Source organism: Lactuca saligna, chromosome 5 (genome assembly GCF_052625555.1).
Source record: "Lactuca saligna cultivar CGN05327 chromosome 5, ASM5262555v1, whole genome shotgun sequence".
Classification (NCBI taxonomy): domain Eukaryota; kingdom Viridiplantae; phylum Streptophyta; class Magnoliopsida; order Asterales; family Asteraceae; genus Lactuca; species Lactuca saligna.
Window position 1 is genome coordinate 32352598 of NC_136421.1, and position 7771 is coordinate 32360368.

At 38.2% G+C, this 7771-nt stretch overlaps 1 pseudogene; it reads right to left on the minus strand.

Annotated features, from left to right (window-relative positions):
* Window positions 1–7399: 7399 nt before the first annotated feature.
* Window positions 7400–7512, minus strand: LOC144999263 (small nucleolar RNA R71; annotated as a pseudogene).
* Window positions 7513–7771: the final 259 nt, after the last annotated feature.

Genomic DNA, 7771 nt, shown 5'->3' on the forward strand with positions numbered 1-7771 from the left:
TCTTTATATCTAATCTAAACTTGTCCTTCTTTCTTTTCATATGTCTTCCAACAATGCTGCTTCTGGCTCAAACCCTACCGCCTCCTTCTCTCTCATGAACCTTTGTAGGAGAGTCATTTTTGATGGATCCAACTTCAATGATTAGATCAGGAACATCAGGATGGTCACATGGTATGAGGACAAGGAATATGTCCTCGACAAGAAGCTAAAGGATCTTGATGAGTCTACCGCTACTCCCGAGGAGATCGCTGACTTTAGGGCACATGAAAGAGATGCTACCAAAGTGGCATGTATCATGTTGGCCACGATGACAGCTGAGCTCCAAAAGTCCTATGAGGACTTTTATCCTTTTGAGATGCACCGGGATTTGATGGACATATACAATCAGAGTGCTCATCAAGAGCGATATGAAATAATCTCCTCCATGATAACAACCCAAATGAAGGATGGTGAACCCATCACAGGCCACATGCAGAAAATGAAAAGATTCATGGACCTTTTGCTGAAATTGAATGTGAACTTCCCTGAGGAGTTGGCAATTGACATCATATTGCACTCCTTACCTCCTTGTTATGATCAATTACGAATTACCTATCACATGAACAAGGAGGAGGTCACACTCACCAAACTTCAAGGACTTTTGAAGACCGCCGAAACCGGTTTTAAAAGTAAATCAATTGTTACCACTCCTACTCCTACCGCCACACTTGTCCTTTCTATCGGGCAAGGTAAATGGAAGAAGAGGAAGGGCCCTTCGAAGGGTACCAAGGGAAAGTCCCTTGATGGATCCTCTTCAAGTAGAACCAAAAGTGGTTCTGTCACTCCTTCTGCCAACCCTAAAGAGGCTGAATGCTTCTATTGCCATGAAAAGGCACATTGGATGCGAAACTGCCCAAAGTACCTGCAAGATGTTAAGGATGGGAAAGTAAAACCCAACCATGCAAGTATTTACACTATATTGTCTAATAACTCACCCCATTCTAATTCTTGGGTCATTGATACTAGTTGTGGTATTCACATATGTTCTGATTGGCAGGGACTAAGAAGAAGTGAGAATGTGGAGCATGGGAAGATAAACTTAATCATGGGGAATAGGAAAGATCCACCTGTCACCAAGATTGGAGTTTATTCTTTTTTGCTAAGTAGTGGGTTAACATTGGATTTGAATAAATGTTGTTACTCGTCGAGAAATATTATTTCCTTTCATGGTTTGTACAAACAAGGGTTTACCTTTTCGTTTGATAATGAATGTGGTGCTATTTATGCTTTCTTTAATAATGTTCTTTATTTTAAAGCATTACCTTGTGATGGTGTGTATGAAGCTGTGTCGGTTGTAGATAACCTAGGAAATAATGTGTTGTGTATTGATTCTTCCAATAGCTTGGATAAAGCATAATTATGGCATTGTCGTGTTGGACATCTGAGCAAGAAATGCATAGGCCAACTCCAAAATGATGGAGTCTTGGAGTCATTTGACCTAAATTCGAATGATAGTTATGAATCTTGTCTACTTGGAAAAATGACAAAGTCACCCTTTACTGATTCTTGTGCTAGGGGTGAGGGTTTGTTGGATCTCATACATACTGATGTGTGTATACCCTTCAGAGCCGCCACAAGGGATGCTAACCGCTTCTATGTGACTTTTACTGATGATTATAGTAGATATGGATATGTCTACTTAATCAAGCATAAGTCAGAAACCTTTGAATAGTTGAAGGAGTTTAAACAGGAAATGGAGAATCAATTGGGCAGTAACATTAAGATGTTTCGATCTGATCGAGGTGGTGAGTATGTTAGTATAAAGTTCCTTGACTATCTTAAGGAATGTGGGATTGTCTCACAATTGACACCTCCCAGGACACCACAACTTAATGGTGTGGCTGAGAGGCGTAATCGAACCTTGTTGGACATGGTTCGTTCTGTGATGAGTCGAGCTTCGCTACCAATCTCATTTTGGGGGTATGACTTAGAGACTTCCGCACATATTCTTAACCAAGTCCCTACCAAAAAGGTTGCTAAAACACCTCACGAGATGTGGACCGAAAAATTTCCCAATCTGGACCACATCAAGATTTGGGGTTGCAAGGCTTTCGTGAGGCTGACAATCACGATAAGCTCGAACCTCGAAGTGAGAGATGTATTTTCATCGGCTACCCGCATAAATCCTTTGGTTACCTCTTCTACAGACCTAGTGATAATGTGGTCTTTGTAGCAAGAAGAGGATTTTTTTTCGAGAGAGAGTTAATAAGCTAAGGAAACAGTGGGAGGCAAATTGACCTTGAAGAATTCAAGATTCAAGTGGTGAAGGAACCTCAAACCCTAGCAATCAACCTAAGGAGGAAACTCCTATTGATTCGACTGATGAATCTATACCTCTGAGGCGTTCCATGAGAGTTAGGAATGCACCTGAGCATTACTATGGTTTCCATATTACTACGGAAGGTGATACATTTATCAGTGATAGCACACTAGTAAGCCTGGATGAACCTAACAACTACACAGAAGCCATGGCAGGACCTGAGGCTTCTAAATGGAAAAAGGCTATGGATAGCGAGATACAATCCATGTATGACAATCAAGTTTGGAACTTGGTTGACAATGTACCAGGTCGTAAGACAGTCGTGTGCAAATGGATCTACAAGAAGAATACTGACATGGATGGTAATGTACACACTTATAAGGTGCGATTGGTTGCAAAGGGCTTTTGTCAAACTCTGGAGTTGATTATGACGATACTTTTTCACCAGTAGCAAAGATTAAGTCTATTAGGGTTATGTTAGCCATTGTTGCATTTCATGATTATGAAATATGGCAAATAGATGTCAAAACCGCTTTCCTTAATTGAAGGTTGGCTGAGGATGTTTACATGAGTGAGCCAGAGGGTTTTGTCAGTACAAAGTATCCTAATAGAGTGTGTAAGCTTGAGAAACCCATCTACGGATTGAAACAAGCACCTCGCAGATGGAATATTTGTTTTGATGAGAATGTGAAAGTGTTTGGCTTTTCGAGGAGCGAAGATGAATCTTGTGTATATGTCAAGGTTATTGGGAGTATAGTTAGCTTCTTGGTACTGTATGTGGATGACATACTACTCATAGGCTCAATCATGTATGCTATGCCTTGTACTCATCCTGATGTGGCCTTTGTGTTGAGCATGGTCAGCAGATATCAGGGGAACCCTGGCAAGGCCACTAGACTGTGGTAAAGAACATTCTCAAGTGCCTGCGGAGGACTAAGGATTGGGTCCTTACCCTCGGTGGGAGTGATTACTTGAGAGTAGTAGGGTATATTGATACTAGCTTCCAGACTGATAGGGATAATTTCCGCTCTCAGTCAGGCTGGGTCTTTACCTTAAACGGAGGAGCAATTACTTGGAAAAGTTCCAAGCAGGAGATAATGGATGATTCAACTTGCGAATCAGAGTATATAGCGGCAAGCGAGGCAGCAAAGAAGGCTATATGGCTAAAGAACTTTTGGAGACCTTGGAGTAGTACCAGCTATAAAGGAGCCTATAAATATTTTCTGTGATTGTGAAAGTGCAGTTTCCTTAGCCAAGGAATCAAGGGATCATGGGAGATCCAGACACATCGACAAAAAATACCATTTCATAACACATCGAATAGAAGAAGGACTCCTCATGGAAAAGAGGGTATCATCGGATGAGAACCAACAGATCCCCTCACGAAGGGACTGGGTAGGGTTAAGCATCTTCAGCATGCGAGGCACATAGGGCTAAAGGATGATATTAGTTTTGAAAATTATATAGCTTTTGAAATTTGTAAAGTGTAATTTACATTCGATGATAAATAAAAGTTGTTGTTTATTTATAAGTAAAGTGTTGCTATCTTTTGTCAATTATTTACTATCATTTCATTTTACATGTTTTGACTTCCAAAATAATTATGTTATAGTATATTATATTATTCAGTCGGTCATATGTTGGAAGTAGATATGAATCAAGACTGTCATGAAGCTTGCTTGTAGATGTCTAAGGTGTTGGACATAGCAAGAATTGCTACAACACTCATGAGTGCTCATAAGTTCTGAGTATTGGATTCAACCCACACTGACTTGTATCACTTCATGGAATTTATCTCGAGTGATCGTGAGATGGTAATATCATATAACTCTTCAAACCTAGAGATATGAGTTGTTGACTAGGAGTTGGTTATACATTGATTGCACAAAAATACATTACTAAATCAATGTTAGAAAACGTGCCTTTATGTATGATTCAACAAGTAGTAGAACAAGCATATGAGTCGAAGTTTATTTGTTCCTTCTAGGATTAGAAGTGATATCTGGGCCCCTCAATGATTTTGTGTTGACCTTTGTACCAGCCCCGATCAAAACTAAATTGATGTGTTCGATTAAGTTCTATGTCAAACAAATCGGAAATCGGGAAACAAACTGTTGGATAATAAGTATGACGTTGTTCCATGTATTTGTCCGGCTGATATCTAGAACAGAGGATTATATGATCACATATCTTAAATGACGTATCATCATCATCTCAGTTCTGCGAGACTTTGAAAGAGCTACGATTGTTGACCGGTTCCTGAAGTCATTCTTGCAGTTATAGTTATTAGAATTATCCAAGTAGGAGACTGTTGGATTAGGTGTCTAAGTTCGTAACTATTTTTGGGATGTACTTGACCCGATTGGCATGGTCCAGTTGAGTTGCATGGCATTGCAACACTTGGATAGACTAAATGAGAGAAAGGACACTTATGGTTTATTAATATATTATAAGTTCTAATATATTATTAATATTATTTAATTAGTTTTGATCAAGAATTAATTTGGTGATCAAAAGGAGACTAATTAAATATATCGGGTTGATTGTGTAAATCATCCATTCTTTTATAGCGGGCTAATGGTCCATGGTTTATTGAATTGGGCTAAAACCCATAAGGTGCTCCATGGATAGTCCATGGAGATTATGAACCCATGGATCATGGAATATGAAAAGCCATGTCAATTAGAGTTTACATGTTGTAACCCTACTTGTGACACAACTATAAAAGGACGCCATGGGCTACCAAAATTGACACTATGTGTAGAATAAGAGTTGTGGTGTTGTGTGAGACATTTGAGGCATCACATTTGGGGTGCTAGGCTCACAAAGTTCTTAAGGAATCAAAGCAACAAAAAAGTATATTCTCCTACTAGATTTTATGTTTCATGTTCCACATGCCATGCTAGTTAGGTTAAGAACCTTGGAAAATCAAATTTGCATGTATCTTAGTAAAACATAGATCCAAGGTTATTAGGGTTGCATGTACACCTTAGGAGTGTTAGAATCCTCAAAACCCTTAAGTAATGTCTCACGATGTGAGCATGGAGATTCTAGAAGATAAGCATCCGATAGCAAGAATTTGTCTTCGATATAGATCAATACTGAGCTCACGACGTGAGATGCCTTTACTCACGACATGAGGAGGGTGATTTCGAATATTATAAATACTCTTGATTCTAATGAATTTTAGAGGTTAGTTGGAGAGAATAGAGATTCCAAAAGTCGTTTTTCAGAGGAAAATAAGGCAAAAACCAAGGAAGAAGATATACTTTATTCTTAGTTTGGTACATTGGTATGTTTTTAATTATGAAGTTTACTTTTTTGATTGTTTCTATGAGTAGCTAAATCTTGCTACTCCTGTTAGCTAAATGAAGCTAGAACTTATGGTTTAGTTATGTTAGTATGGATTTTTCTAGTTGGTTAATGGCTTGTGTTTGATTGTTTATACCTAACATGCCGAATTTGATACTAGATTGCTTTAATTACTATTCTGTGTCGTTCAGTGATCATTAATCTGCATGATTTGATTACCTAGTAATTTAGTGATCATTAGATTATAAGAGCTAAAATCGAACCAATCTTAGATAAGTAATTAAAGTACTGAATTTGGTTGTGCTGGAAAACACATATTATGACCATAATTGTGTTTGTTAACTCAATCTTACATAGCTCCAATCCTATCTAATCATTGATTATGTGTTAAATTGTATATGAGCATGCATAACTCTAAATGAATTAACTTAACATTAGTAGATTTGGAATCGAATTGCTAATAATAAATTAATTGGTAACCAATGGGAATTGTTCATAATTAATAGCTAACTATTGAGGGAAAGTGGATTCGAACTAACATAAGTGTTTTGAATAATTAATTGAATAATTGTTGAGAAATTAAGTTTGTCTAAACTTGCAAAATTAGATAAAAACCATTTTACTATTGCTTATAATTTTAGGTTAATTTAATAAGCAAGTAGGTAAGAGAATTAATTTCATTCCCTAAGATCGATACTTGACTTTTGTGCTATACTATTTGCGAAAGGGTACACTGCCCTGGGTTGAATAGTTAGTAGAATAGTAGATTAAATTAGGTGTAGCTATTTGCACGCATCAACTTTTTGGTGCCATTTCCGGGGAACGACTTATTTGATTGTGAAATTTATTTGTTTTATGTTAATCGATCCTTTTTGTGGGGTAAAACCTGGAAAAAGTTAATTTTTTGCATTAGTTTTTTATTGCGGTACTTAACTCACGGCGTGAGTCTTAAGCTCACGATGTGAGATCAATCATTTTCGTTTTTCGTTTCTGTTTAGATTAGTAGCGACAACACGAGGTGGCGCCGTTGTGGTAAGCAGTCAGTAAGCATTTTAAGTGGTTTTTATTCGTTTTTATGTTTTTATTTTTGTTTTTGTTGCAGTAGTTCATGACCTGAGGGTCCAACACACATTTGATACCACCGCTTGAAGATCCGTAGTCTGCCCTTCACAAAAAGATGGATAAAAACGTAGGAGAAAACCAACCGCCAAAGAAATCACCTTTCAAAGACCTCAAATCAGTTTTTGGAAAGAAGAAAGGAAAGAATGTAGGAGAGTCGAGCAATCAAAAGAAGGACGAGAGAAAGATCGAAAGCTTTGAACAAAATCCTAATCCGAAAAACCCGAATACCAGATTGAAACCGTATTTGAAGAAAGCGATTTCAAGGACGAGAAAAATAATGAGATGACAAACATTGCTGATATGTCCATGGATGCATACAAGAAGAGAATCCGAGAGGACACCGGTCTCGGTCTAGTGCAGCCCACGATTCCAGCCGCTGCCACATTCGAGCTAAAGGGACACATTCTGTCCGCACTAAAAGAAGTACCATTTTCTAGGAAGGATCATGAGGATGCTTACAAGCACCTAGATGAAGTCAATGACATTGATGACTATTTTGACATCCCAAATGTTCCATGAACTACAGTTTTGCTAAGGATGTTTCCCATTACTTTCAAGGGAGCCGCTAAGAATTGGCTAAAATCACTTCCACCCGGTGCAATAACTACTTGGGCGCAGATGCGCGAGAAATTTTCGGAACACTTTTTCCCAACTTCCAAAGTTGCTAAACTCAAGAAAGCTATAGCGAATTTCGAACAACAACTGGGGGTGGGGGGTTCACTATATGAAGCATGGGAATGCTATACGGGATTGATAAGGAATTGCCCCCAAAATGAATTGAATGAGCAAAAAGAATTTTCTATTTTTTATGATGGGGTTAATGTCATGACAAGGAAATTCCTTGATTCTTAAGGACAATTGACTAAGAAAAATCCGGCTAAAATCAAGGAATGATTTGAAGAATTTTCCAAGCATTCTCGTGAGTACCATAATCCTAGACATGATGGGGCAAAAAGGATTGGTAGTGGAACTTCTGAAGATATGGCAGTTTTGTTAGCCATGCTAAACACTATGGACTAAAGGATGACAAAGATGGAC